This window comes from Oryza sativa, chromosome 10 (genome assembly GCF_034140825.1).
Source record: "Oryza sativa Japonica Group chromosome 10, ASM3414082v1".
Taxonomy (NCBI): Eukaryota; Viridiplantae; Streptophyta; class Magnoliopsida; order Poales; family Poaceae; genus Oryza; species Oryza sativa.
In genome coordinates this window covers 15,352,126-15,367,338 of record NC_089044.1, presented here as the reverse complement: position 1 = coordinate 15,367,338, position 15,213 = coordinate 15,352,126, and the positions used below count along the sequence as shown (strand labels likewise).

The window sequence follows — 15,213 nt, the reverse complement described above, 5'->3', positions numbered from 1 at the left end:
TCGTTGACACCCGGACGCAAACGGTTGTTTGAAAATATGTTATAATCGTTTGAGAAAACATACTGTTTCTTTTTCTTTAGAACTACTATTTCTGTAGTTGTGTATGGATCCGCTTTGACGTACGGCCAATTGCCACTAAAAAATTCCTCCTCTGGCTGATATGGTTTATAATCTAATAGAGCAAACAACTATAACTACTTCTAGTTCATTGTTTATGATCAGCTGATCAGCTAACAGCAGTACGTAGTACTGGTGAATAATGTATTCATATCCGAGCTAACATTAATTTTATAACCCGATGGTTGAGCAACACATGCTTGTTTGCTTCATGAGTTCGTGACAGTTTCTATCGACTAACGACGAAAAGGAACAGAGATTGGAGAGCATGACGATATGTCGATATCGTCAATCGATCTATGACCACTAATGCGACGACCTGGACGCACGTGCTTTTCCTTATCGCACGTGAAGATGGATGCACGAGGCGCAGCAATGTGTCCAGGTTCATTCTGATCTGACGACGATCGACGACTTTGACTTCCAGAGCAAGTTGGTCACTCACATAATTAAGTGTATTGCGGGGAATTGAAGCAAATGCTAGTACAAAATTACATAGAGACAGACCTGATATGATCCAGATAAGGTAGGTGGTGCAACGGATTAGCCCTCATCAGTGGTTGAGTTGTGGGCACGTGTCTTCTCACTCACTCATGTTATAAACAAACACATGATGATAAAAACACGCGCGCACTTATACCTATAATACACACACATCTTATCTTTATGAATATCTCTGAAAGACTAATCACCATGACTCATTGTTGATGGGTACGTTATCTACCACTGAAAGAATAAACAATCATAAATATAATGTGAGTACTCATATCAGTCTAAAACTTGAACATATGTGAATTGGTTCCATCACGTAGAACCTAAGCAATTGAGATGCAAAAATATTAAGCATAATATCATTTCTGCAATCTGCACATGAACAACACATGTAATCGCTGTTTCTTCTTTTCATGTCCTCCACGCTGCTTATAAAATTTGAAATGCCACTTCTATACTCTTTGCTATGTCGTCGCACAGTTCTATACATCCAATTTTGATCCATCGTTGCAAAAGTGAACAAATATTAGATAATAATTTTGTAAGATAAGTATTACTAAATTTATAGGAATTGTTTACTATTTTTCAATTACTTTTTTGAATTCTACATTTTTCTTTGGAAAACAGACAAAAATTCGCCCCCAACACCTCCCACCAAAATAGTTAATAGTGGGATAACCATTACTTAGGTGGCTGGAGTATTTATAGTGTGCAATAGATATCGGTAACGGCCAACAAACGGACATCGGTGACGGGTTTTCAGTTATCTCAATCGGGCCTAATATTGAACCCGTCACCGATGACAACCATCCGTGACGGGCCTATTTATTATCTTTATCGGGCCTTAAGAAATATAGGGCCTGACAAAGATTACAGAGATAATCTTTGTCGGGCCTAAACATAAGCCTGTCACCGATAGGTCTCATCGGTGATGGGCGCGAAATACATGCATATGGATAATGTATGTACGACACTACTAAAAAAGGCATTTTTGCAGGCGGCCAAAAGTAATTTTTGCAGGCATGGGGCAAGACCGACTGCAGCCCAATGACTGCGATCGATTTTCGCAGTCGGGGCAACCGCCCGCCTCCGAAAATACAATAAAATAAAAAAATCGCGCCACGTGTCTCGCTGCCATCGCCGCCACCCTCCCCCTCTCTCCTCCGGCCAGATCTGCGAGGGAGGATGGGAGGGGAGCCGCCGCCGAGCCATCGTCATCGCCGCCCCGCGCCCCGCCGCCCTCCCCAGGCCTCCCTCCGGCCGGATCTGGGAGGGAGGGGGGAGGGGAGCCGCCGCCACCCCCGCCGGCCTCTCCCCTCCCTCCAACGGCTAGATCTGCGAGGGAGGGAGGGAGGGAGGGGAGCCGCCACCACCGGCCTGCGCGCGCCGTCGTCGTCGCCGCCGCCACTGAGCATTCGTTGTCTCCGGCCCGCGCTCCGCCGCCACTGGTGCAGAAATCATCTTTGGTCGGTCGACCAAATTCCACAATAGTCCCGGTTGCAATAAAAACCGGGACTAAAGATCATTTTTAGTCTCGGTTAAAAAAATTTTGATCTTTGGTCCCGGTTGGTCATCTTTAGTCCCGGTTCAAAGAAGTTGGTGGGTACAGTTAAGCTCCAATTATCTTTAGTCCCGGTTGGTATAAACAACCAGGACTAAAGATCTATTTTTAGTCCCGGTTGTTTATACCAACCGGGACCAAAATAAACTGCCGATATCTCCTCGGTATCCCCTCACTTTTTTCTCTCCTTCGTTAAAGATAGCGATCTTTAGTCCTGAATTGGTAGTCCCGGTTTTTTTTTTTTTAGAAAGAGGACAGAGTCCTCCCATTTCATTAACGAAATGAAAGATCTTTTACAGACTAACTCAACAAAACGACCATACTCATGGCACATATACCATAACAAAAGGTAAAGCTCCTATTACAAACTCAAGATGGAACTGCTTAACATAGCCTAACATCACAATCAGAATCACAACTCCAGCCTCCTGATTTGTGTGTTCCACCCGAAGCTTGCATTAAAGATTTCACTTGCCACCCTCCTTAGCAGAGCCGTTCCCATTCATAGCTTTTCTTGTGCGTCCTCCGATCTCTGCAAAATAGATCAAGATTCGATCCATAAACAAACAGAATGAATTAGTTCCACCGGGTCATTCAATTTTTCCTTTTTAAAGCATGCAGCATTCCTGGCTTTCCAAATAACCCAAAGAACAGCAGCAATCCCAACTACCACTACCTTTTTATCTTCTTTATTAAATCACAAAGCCAACCTCCTAAAAGATGCTTGATATCTCTTGCCAGAGTCAGGTTAAAAACACTGCCAATCACATTCAAAAGAAAGCGAGACACAGGACAAGTAAGAAACAAGTTTCCACATTTTCCTGTCCAGAGCAAAATTGACAATTAGACTCCTTCCCTTTCCAACCTCTCTTTAACAGATTGTCTTTAGTTAGGACACTATTTTTCAACAACAACCAAAGAAACACCGTCACCCTTGGAGGAATTTTGAATTTCCAGATTCTCTTAAAAGGGAAACCACTCCCCTGAATCATTAACGCCCTGTAAAAGGACTTCACAGAAAAGACGCCTGATTTAGTCAGCCTCCAGATAAGAGTATCCTTATCTTTTGTCAGTTTCACATTCTTGCACAGACACTTCAGTTTGCTCCATTCCTCCAACTTCTTATTAACCAGAGTTCTTCTAAATCTCAGGCTATCCAGTCCTTCCAACACTACTTTAGCTACCAAAGTATACTTATTCATACTAATGTTATAAAGAATTGGAAACTGATCAGCCAAAGGACGCCCCCCCAATCCAACTATCTTCCCAAAACAGAGTATTTTTTTCATCTCCCGGTTTAAAAACCGGGACTATAGGGGGTTACAAACCGGGACTAAAAAGCACTTCTCCACCAGTGCGCCTTACCCACCCAAGCCTCCCTCCGGCCGGATCTGGGAGGGAGGGGGAGGAGAGCCACCGCCGCCCCCACCGGCCTCCCTCCTCCCTCCTCCGGCCAGATCTGCGAGGGAGGGGGAGGGGAGCCACCGCCGCCGCCCCGTGTGCACCATCGTTGTCGTCGCTGCCGCCGAGCTGTCCACGCCACCGCCGGTCGAGGGAGGGAGGGGAGGGGAGGGGGAGGGCCCAGCCGGTGGAGGGAGGGAGGGGAGGGATTGGAGAAGTGTTGAGGGAGAGAGAGAGTTGAGAGAGGGAAATGAGTGGTGGGGAGAGGGTGCAGGAGAAGATAAGACTTAGATTTTTTTGGGGTAGGTACGATTTTTGCAGGCGGACCACATAAGTTCCGCCATTTTCGCAGGCGTTGCTTAAGTCGTCTAGTGAATTTCACCCCGATTTATATTTTTGTAGGTGGTCATTTGGCTCCAAAAGTCATGTCCGCCTGCAAATAAAAGACCCCCACGTCGGGAAAAATGTATTTTCTAGTAGTGCGAGTATATCTTTGTCGGTGTTTATTTTAGCTCGTTGTGACAGTCCGCAAGCCCTCGGCACGGGAAAGGCCGTTACATATCAGAAATTCTATAGTAGTGGGAGTTCCCATCCCGGTATTCCTCACTCGGTAGATTTGAGGACGAGCGAGCACTCTCCTCCGACTCCTAATCTCGCACTCGCACGCTTCTCCTCTCCTCCCCCGCGTCTCTCGATCCTCTCCTTCCCGCGCGAGTGGCAAAAATGTTCCCACGCCCACGCCCGGCCGCCCCCAAGAGGGTTTCCAGCGTCGGCGTCATCTTCGCGTCTGCATATCCTATCCCTCCTCTCTATTTTGGTTGCCGCCCCTTGATTGCCCTCCGGTACCAGCTCGCTCTTAATTTCCTATTCCTTTGTCCTCCCTTAATTTGGTCGAGCGTAGTTGATTTGGTCAGCAACGGGACGAATACAAAGCTATAGTAGTATCCAGCCTAATGCCTGTATTGTACTATTAAGCTGTACAATAATGACAATGTCAATCTGTACTGTCATCACATATCAATTGCCATGCAGCTTCATCGACCCTTCACGTACGTGGGCTCATCAGTTCATGCATGCATGTGTGTACTACAAATGCAAGAGACTAATTAATTGCAACAAGCACGACGTTGCCTAGCTAGTTTAATTAAGAGCAAATGCTATGGTAGACGTGATTACCACCTCCAATTTTATATCATTCACTGATAAACTAAGAGACAACTTATATAATATGTCACCTCTGGTACTCCCTTCGTACTTATAAAAGGAAGTCGTTTTGGACAGCGACACGGTCCCCAAAACACAACTTTGACTTCTTATTTCTATAGAAATATTTATTGCAAAGTGATGTATGTATACTTTATGAAAGTATATATTTTTCAAGACAAATCTATTCATATAATTTTTACATTTTCAAACTCAACAACTTGAGAGTTATTCATGATTTATATTCCTAAGCTTTGACTTAAGCATTGTTCTAAACGACTTCCTTTACGAGTACGGAGGGAGTATATAAATACCAATATCTCTAATACTCTCACATCGGTGGCTCATCATCTCTCTCCTTACTTTTCTCTTCCACCTTGTCACTCAATTTAATGTGGCACTCTTAGAGACAGCCACATAAAAAATTATTCTCGCAAAACAAAAAAGTTTATGCATGAACTAATTAATGCTTCAAAATTTGAAACGATCGAACGAACGGACAATGTACTCCCTCCGTACTTACAAAGGAAGTCGTTTTGGATAGCGATACGGTCTCCAAAACATAACTTTGACTTTTTTCTATAAAAATATTTATTAAAAAGTGATGTATGTATACTTTTATAAAATTATTTTTCAAGACAAATCTATTCATATAATTTTTATATTTTCAAATTCAACAATGTAAGAGTTATTCATGATTTGTATTCTCAAGATTTGACTTAAACATTGTTCTAAACGATTTCCTTTACGAGTACGGAGGGAGTACTTACGTACGTGTAACTACAACATTGTGATGTTCACCTAGCTAATTAATTGCAGTGCATCAGCAGCTGCGCCACCTGCTATGCTCCCTCCTTCCCAAATGATTATCATATATGTTTACGCATCAAGAGTCAAAACTAAGAATAATTTAAATCATATTAATCAAAGACACTATGCACATATTTTCCCACAATACGTGTATCGATTAAAACACTATGCCAATTACACCTTCGCATGCACACATTCTCCCATGCTGCATTAATTATATTCTGTTAAAATCCGTATTCATACGGTTATACGATGATCAATTTAAGAAATTTTGAATTTCATTATATAATGGTCAATTTGGGAATGAGGAAGTACTATGTATATAGTTTTTTTTGTCACAAAATAAATACAGTCGTGTAGTTCAAATTTAAACTATATAACTGTATTTATTTAAGGATAGAGGTATAATAGCTAGTAGAGTACATGCACATATAACTTGCTTGGAAACTCCCGGTCAAAAGGAGGATTAATTAAGATAGCTTGCTGAGTCATTTTGTACTACACCGATCTAATTGGACGGCGTCGATATGTCCTAACTAGCTAATTTTTGCCACATAGTACACGCTTGAGGGCACCTAGCTCGGCCGTACAGGCAGTCACATGTGCACCGCAAATGGCCACTTAGCTACTTGTAGCTACTCGCATACATGAACGCGGTGTAATTAACATGCTAGTACGATATTATATATCTACGAATTAATTAAAGTAGCTAGTAGTTGACTCGATGATCAGATATGATCGATATGATGTAAATATCTAAGATTCTAGATTATCTATGCACAATATCAGCCACTTTTTGTTGTCTTATTAAAAAACCAATATAATACTAGATGTGACATATTTTGGTATTATACGAATACCTCTATCCATATTTATTGTACTAAAATGTATCACCTTTAATTATATATTCATTTTTTTTAAAAAAAAAGAGGAAGTAGCTAGCAAGCTAGCCGACATGCCTACAACGCAGTTGCCTTCACATTATATCTGAATTTCGAAGAACATTATATTTCTCGATCGATCAATTAATCTATCAGCTATCGTTACTTAACTTGTTTGAAGTTAGTAAATTCTTACGCGTTCCGTCTTACTCATCACTTTTATCAATTTGGTCGTGCCGCGATCCTTCTCAGACAAATCAAGTACGGACTGTCACAGTGGCCTGTCATATTGAAATTTCTAAAAAAAAAAACCATCCTTCTATCTAAAAGAATTTAAACAAACAGGCTAGCTGGTCGATGACGACGATGCAGTTTTCTTAACGGGGTTTCATTAACCCGCCCATAATGTTCACAAGACGTCTGTACCTCACCTCATTTTTTTTTCCCAGCAGATAGACGCGATCGACTGTCTGAAGTTTTTCTTTCTGAAAATATCATAAAGCTAGCTTATGCTGTCGAGACTGTCGTTGGTGATCTTTGCCACGCTTATGCTGTGTCATCAGTTAATTGAAGGACAAACGCAGAAAGGCAGAGGGGTCCGTATCCTCTGCTGATTAATTAGCTAGTCAGCAACCACCATCTGCAAGCTTATATGGAGAGAGAATTGCCAGGAAACTCTTCCGGAACAAAAGGATCACGACAAGTCATATTTTGATAGGAGGATAAAGATTCCCCCTTTTAATTTGTTAGGGTGTGTTTGAGAAGAAGGGGATTGAGGAGATTGGGAAGATACGCAAAACGAGGTGAGCTATTAGCTCATGATTAATTGAGTATTAACTATTTTAAATTTTAAAAATAGATTAATATGATTTTTTAAAGCAACTTTCCTATAGAAATTTTTTGCAAAAAGCGCACCGTTTAGTAGTTTGAGAAACGTGCGCGCGGAAAACGAAACATACAAACTCACTCTCTCACCCTCTCGAACGCTGCCAGTACACATAGAATGCTATATATGCTTAAAGCCCATCTTTTAATTTGTTAGTACACATAGAATGCTATATATATGCTTAAAGCCCATTTAAAACATAGGACTGAAAAAAATACAATAATATAAAAAATGTAATATTCCGATTCTATCCAAATGCAACTAAAACACATGATTACAAAATATATGAAAAAATACAGGGCGAATGGTCGACCGAGGTTGGACATGATACTAACTTTCCTTTAAAATATGCTTGTGTTAAGCCATTCCAAAGCAATTTTATAGGACTGTTCGAATCTCAATTCTTCGCTTCAAAGAACCGAGTAGAAGACTTTTCTATTGGATACAAATTTAACGGATCTGGATATTCTAAGGACTCCTTTCATTCGTAGAAAAAAGTGGAGGAAAAAACATAGAAACACGAATCCTATACAACTTGGTACTGTGTATCCTTTGATTTGTAGTAATTGAACAAAGGAAAAGCAAGGAAAAAATTCCTATGACTATAATTTCAAGTGAATTCAATAGAAAAAAATAACATCCACCTTGAGCTCATTTTTCTTTTCTATGCATAGGGTCAAGGCAAAGACTATGGGAAGATATGGTTTACCCTAGCAAAACGTACCATTCAAATTCTGAACTAGTATTAACTTAATACTTAACATTCCTATGTTTTTCTGTGCACCAATCAAACTTTTCTAAAAATGAATTGCACAAGATAGTGCGAGGTCTCATATTGATATAGAAAAAAAGAACAAGACGTGCCACGCCGCACGCCAACAACTAATTGCCTACTGTGAGAGAGACAAAACATGGCATCCCACTGTACTCAACCAGTACTGAAAATACATCTTTAGTATCGGTTGGTAACATCAATCCGGAGTAAACATCGAGACAATACTAAATATACATTTTTAGTACAGATTAGTCACACCAATTGGGACTAAAGATATTATTAGTAGTAAAGATACCTGCAGGGTTAGTTAAAAAGAAAGTATCTCTAGCCAAATCAAATGTGTATAGTAGGTAGGATGGTAACACGCGTGAGGGCTAAGGTGAGAGATCTTGAATTCGAATCCCATAATCCACACTTTTTTTTGACTTGTTATGCCTTTTTAGTACTTATCACGGTTGCTATAACAGATGCTAGAGGTGATTTCCGACTGGTGTTAAAAATCGTTTGTTCAACACGTCGTACTTCTCTTTTGCTCTCTCTCATAGTTTCTTTTCTTAAAAGGTGTCAAAAAATAGGTTTCTTTTCTTAAAAGGCAGGAGAAGTGTAGTGTACCTCATCAGCGAAAGATCACGTGTTCACATATGTGTCTTCCTTCTTTCTTTAAAAAAAATAAAAAGATAACTAAAATCGACTAGAGGGTATATATAGGAGTACACCTTCCGTCTTAATATAAGTGAAACCAGTTAATATTTCTTATATATTCCTTCGTACATGCTGCTCTGCCCCACAAAATGAAGTTAAATTTAGAATATGACTTATAATCTACTCTCTCTGTCCTTATGTAAGTACGTACATTTCTACCATTCCATCCTTATTCTAAAATAAGTGAATTTTTAAAGTGTTTTATTTTCCATCAACCACTTGCTCCTTATTCAAATTTCAACTTTTTCTTAAAGAACCAATTACACCCTATCTTACCCCCACCAACCTACACCTCCCACAATCTCTTATTTAATTAGAGGTGTATAAATTATTTATATTCTCTGGTAATTTTTGCTCCATGTGCTAGAAATGTACTTATTTAGGGAGGGAGGTATTACTAGAGCAAACGACTGTTTAGTTAGTTCGTTATTGATGATCAGCTGATCAACTAACAGATGTACTAGGTCAATAATAAAATCTATATGTATTCATATCCGCGCGACTAACATTTTATAATGATCCGATGGTTGAGCAGCACATGCTTGTCTGCTTCGTGATAGCTTCTATCGACTGACGACGAAAAAGAACGTAGATTGGGGAGCATGACGACGTACGTACGTACATCGTCAATCTATGACCACCGCGCCGTACGACCTGGACACGTACGACGACGCACGTGTTTGGCCCTTATCGCGTTAATCATTGCATGAAATAAGATGGAGTGCACGAGGGACAGCGATTGTCCAGGTTCATTCTGATCTGACGATCGACGACTTTGACTTTCAGAGCAAAAGTTGGCCATTAATATAAAAGGTGGTCTGCCAGACAGGGTTTATAAAATAAACCGTACGGTTATCATGGTTATCATGTTCGGTAATTAATCTTTTTATTTTTGAAACCACATTATACCTCGCGGTAACCGTCAAACCGCTTGGTGGCGGTAACCTCATCCCCAAACGGTTTGGTAAACTCTGCTACGAAGAAGCAGATGCTACAAAATTAGATACACAAACCTTATACTTTAGAGTTTTTTTTTCCTAAAACACACTACAAATGCATGATACTCATAACACGCACACACTTATCCCTATGAATACACACGCACATCCTATCTCTATGATCATCTTCGAAAGACTAAACCAATATACCTTGAGGCTGACGAACACTACTACAGAACAACCTATCAATGCTGGTTCGATTAAACCCGGTGCTAACAAGGGTTTACCCGGCATTGATAAGAACCCATCGGTACTGGGTTTTTTATAGGATCGACACTAACAAGTTGAGCCTTGAGTGGTCGAGCCGAGCCAAGCCAAAATGTGTAGTAGCGCACTAGCATTCTCTCTGTTTTCTTTTTCCATGTATCTTTCGATCCCCTTCTCCCCATCGCTCTATCCTTATCTCCTTTTCTTTCCCTCTCCCTCCCCAGGACTGGCGACCAGATCATTGGACCCTCCCCTTCTCTTCCTTATTCCGTGTCACGCCCAGAAATTTAGCCCAAATTTTCAGACTATTTTGTGTATTAAATCCCTGTATTACAAAATATTCCCGGCCATGATTTTTAAAGGGAATTTTAAATTCCCTCTATTCTTCACTTGATTAAATTGCTTTAACTTTTATTTAATTTCTAAAAATGCATTATTTAATAATTTTTAATCCCGAACGAATATCGGGGCGTCACATTCCGACAAGAAGTAGCCCCCTCTCCAGCTGCAATCGCAGCCTACCCCTAGACGTCGATGGCTTGCTGCTTGGGGGAGGAGGAAACGACGTCATCCACGTTGGTGCGCACCCTGTCGATGAGTAGGCTGACGGTGTAAAGTTGCCCACCACCAACCTCGAGTAGAAGGACATCGATGACAGATGAGGTCACCGGTGATAGATGTGACGGCTACGACTTGAAGAGAACGGCGGTGAGGTACGTCGGCTATTCCTTCCCTCCTCCCCAGCTCCCCCTCCCTGCTCGGGAGACCTTCTTGCTAGATCTCTACATGCCACCACTGCACATCGTTCTCATTTGTGAGGGAACAACAATGAGCTAGCGTGGGAAGGAGCAATGGACTAGTGGTGCCGTGATAGAGGCGACAGAGGGGTCAAAGCAGTGATGGTGAAGGGCTCGAGTGTGGCCAGCTCTTTGTGATGTTCTTGTTCTCAATGTTCTTGTTCTTGATGTGGAATTGTGGATCTGTGTAATATGCATGTTCTTGTCTTTAGAAAACAATGTAAACTTGATTCATGTGTCATGTTGGATGTTCTTGTCTAGCTTTATCTCAAGTCATGCAGAAATTGATGATGGGCGGAATCTGCAAATTCCACTACACCGAAGCTAGTCACCTGTGACGGGCCCTAACCATCACCTTTGACGGGTTTGGGCCTGGTCACTGATAAGTCCCAGTCACCTCTGACGGGCCAGTATTTTAGGTCCGTCACAGATGAGAGTCACCTGTGACGGGTGGCTATTTCCAGCCCGTCAGAGGTGTCTGTCACCTCTGACAGGTTTAATTTCACCACCCGTCACAGGTAGGAAAAATCACCCAAAAAAATCAAAAGCCCTCAGCCCCCAGCAATGTCTCGATATGCAAGACACGATAACTTTGCATTTTATTCATAGAAACTTTGCATTTTATTCTTAGATCTGTTAACATCAGAGAACAACAACATATGAAGCACTTCCACACAAGTAATATATATCACAGATCACACAACTTATGTAACAATATACATCACACAGTAATGATTCCCATCTTAACAAACTACAAATCCACACAAGCAATCAAGATATAGCCTAATCTGAAATTTGGCAATGAAAATTAGCAATGAATATAGCCAACCTAATCGGAAATGGTGGCGGCGCTTGTGGGTGAAGGAGATGTGGAGGACGTCGGCGGTCGGGGGGACGAGCCGCAGACACCAACAGTTGGGGATGGAGGCGGCGGACGTCCACCAGATCTGGCCGTTGGTCGGCGGGGGAGGCGGCAGGCGGCGCCGGCTGGCGGTCAGGAGGCGAGGGAGGTGGCTGCGAACGCTGGCGGTCGGCGGTTGGTCGGCGGGGGAGGCGGCTGCCGCCAGATCCGTGTCCTCCAAATTTGTTGAGGTCGGATCCGGCGGCTCGCGGTCAGGAGGCGGGGGAGGTGGCCGAGGACGCCGGCGGTCGACGGTCGGTCGGCGGGGGAGGCGGCTGCTGCCGGATCCACGTCCCCCAAATTTGTTGAGGTCGGATCCGGCGGCAGGCGGCGGCGGCTCACGGTCAGGAGGCGGGGGAGGTGGCCGCAGACGCCGGCGGTCGCTGGATCCGCATCCTCCAAACTCGTCGAGGCCGGATCCGGCGACCGGCTATTGGGAGACGGGGGGAGGAGACGGCGGCCCCGAGCTCCTGGAGGCCGGCGGCGAGCGAAGGAGACGGCGACGCGGTCATGGGAGGGAGGCGGGAGGCCGCGGCAGCCGGTCGTCGTGGGGGGAAGCGACAGCCGGTGGAGGGTGGACAGGGCGACGGCCGATGGTGGGTGGGTGGAAGCGAGGAGAAGAGAGAAGAGAGAAGAGAGGAGGAAGCGAGAAGATCGAGAGGAGGAAGAGAGAAGAGAAGAGGAGATAAGGCTGGTGGGTGGGTGGTGGGCCTCCTAGGTGGGGTGGAGGTTTTTTTTTTTAAGGTCACCAGTGACGGGTATAAAAATCCAACATGTTTGAGGTGAGGTATCTCACCTGTGACGGGTTACAAACTTAAAACCCGTCACAGGTAAGAGGTCATCAGTGACGGGTCTGTACGGGGACACGTCAAAGATGTTGTGTGTCGGGTCCTTATATAGATCCGTCATAGATGAGTACTTACCTGTGACGGGTTATTTTCTTGAGCCCTATCTATGACGTGATTTATTGTAACCCGTCACAGATGAGGTTATCTCTGACGAGGCACTTTGGTCCGTCACTGATAGGCCGTCACAGATGGGCCGATCTGGCGTAGTGTTCGATCATCCTTTATTTCGGTTGGCATGTTCTTTTCGAAAGTAGAATGACTCTTATGGATTATTATAACAATATCTCTGGTAGTACGTACGAGCATGCATGGAGACTCACTTGAAATCATGTTAACATGTCCCAGGAATCATGTCGTGTAACACGAATAGAATCAGATGATCTAGGCAACAACATACGTGATATCTATATGGACTCCACGAGTTTCATTCGGTTGGTATTCACATCACACGGACTTTCTTTCGCAGTTCGCTCGCAAGTCGTGACTTCGCAATGAATGTTGCGCGTGACAGGAATCGGATACGAACGACGTACCATAGTTTTGACAAAAACATCTTCAATATTTAAATCATGGGCGAGGGCAATGTAGTCCCAATCGGACATGTGGCAATGGCAAATCACGCGCGCAAGGACGTCACGGGTCCAATCGGGCATGTGAAAAATTGGGCACGCGAGGGCATTGCAGGCCCAATCGTGGCGGCGGGCAAAGCCGTGTGTGGAAAACAGGCAGGGGCCCAATTGCTGCGTGCGGCAAGGGGTGCATGAAAAGGTGTGGGCCCAATTAATTCACGCGCATCTCGAATAAGAGGGACACTCTGGTGTAAGAAAAAAAAAGAAAGGATTTCACAGAAACATAAAATTAAAATTGATTCAAACATGGATATCGTAGCAAAATTCTGGCGGAAACATCTTCAATTTTTATAAGGCGGAATTTGCTACATGACATCTAAAAAAGTGTAATTAGCTAGAGGACACCATAAAAACATGTATTTGCTGTAGGGCATCGCAAAAAACTGGTAATTAACTGTTGGACACCCGCAGCATTATTTCATAATTTTTGGAGGAAAAGGAGAAAGAAACAATGATTAAAGATAAGTTTGCCCTTGGATTAAATGACTCCAACGTGGGCCCCACATGGAAGTCCCCTCTCCCCCTTCTTCCTAGATAGGCCGAGTGGCGGTGCCGACCACGTTCGCCGTCGGGAGAGGGGGGGTTTACGTGCAGCCGGCGCCGTTGCCTAAGTGCCTCGGGCAATCCCCAGTGACTGGTGGTCACTACAATGAAGCCTCCGAGGCAATGGTCTTTGTACCCACTCCTTCCCCGAGCACCCACCACCACCGAAGCACCGATTCCCCTTCCCAGTTCAAGCCTCAACCGTTGCCATGACCAGCTATATACCAAGCCGTCCTCCTACCGTACGCCACCCGCCCACCCCCCGGGCCGCCCGCAGCCGCCGCCACGCTGGGCCAACCCACTCCCGGCCGTGGCCCAGCCGTAGCGCCACACCGCCGTGGCCTCGGCCGCGCCGCCGCGCGCTACCGGCCGCCGGCGCCTGCGCTGCTGCGCCCGGCCGTCACCCCGCACCGCCCCGCGCCAACCGCCTCCCGCTCAGGCGTGCACTCACATGGTGAGAAAGGGGATCGAGAGAGAAGCAAGAAGAAAGAATATAGAGAAGAGAGGAAAGAATAAAGAAAAAAAATTCAAAGGGTAGAACCGTATTTACAAAGCTGTTTTCTCACCTTTTCCTCTAAAAAATAATAAAATAATACTGTGGGCGTCCAACAGCCAATTACCAGCTTTTTGCGATGCCCTACAGCAAATACATGTTTTTACGGTGTCCTCCAACTAATTACACGTTTTTTAGATGTCCTGTAGGCTGTAGCAAATTTTGCCTTTTTATAATAATATAAATGTGTGTGTGTATATGTAAATACATATACATAGTTAGTAGTATAAGGGGTATAGTTCACCCATCAGCATCCCCCTAAGAATTCTATAGAATTTTCTTCTGGATCAGTTTAGTTCATATGGATATTAGAGCCTTAGAGGTCGAATGATATTTACATTCTGTTTGGGAGCTTAAAATTATGAAAAACTGCTGGTTGAGAATCTGGAAAGCAATTGTTTCCGAGCAATTGGCTTTTAGTTCTTTTTGGATTTTACAACTTCAGCTGCTCAAAATCTGGACCAAAACTAGATTGTTTAGAGAGTTTCGAATTCCGAGAGAAGCTTAGTAGTAGCAATTAGGTGAGGACAAGCTATAAGTATTGCTTCCCTCTTCAGAAGACACACATCACACGCGCAAGGATATCTCTAATCGTGTTCACCACCATGAGTCCCCTGTAATGTCCTGAAAAAATGTCATAGGATTTCAGACAATAATAAAATAAGATGATTTTTATTTTCGTTAGTTTTGCAAGGAAAAGGACAGGATCGATATGACATATGTTACATATGACGGCGTGTTCATATTTAAATTCAAAAGACGATGAAACGATATTTAAAGCTCGTTGACATAACCGATCGAGGCGGCATTTGTCATGCAAATTGAAATCTCCGTTATGCAACTTTAGCAAGTAATCAAGGACAATATGTGTACGGGGTAGTACGGCACAATGGATATGTACGAGATGAT

The 15,213-nt window shown here is 43.5% G+C and overlaps 1 long non-coding RNA gene across 1 annotated transcript; it reads right to left on the bottom strand.

Annotated features, from left to right (window-relative positions):
* Window positions 1-2,481: 2,481 nt before the first annotated feature.
* LOC136353630 (uncharacterized) lies at window positions 2,482-3,814 on the bottom strand. Its single transcript, XR_010736968.1, has 2 exons — window positions 3,536-3,814; window positions 2,482-2,702 (listed from the first exon to the last, which is right to left on the bottom strand). It is a non-coding gene; the product is annotated as an uncharacterized lncRNA (long non-coding RNA).
* Window positions 3,815-15,213: the final 11,399 nt, after the last annotated feature.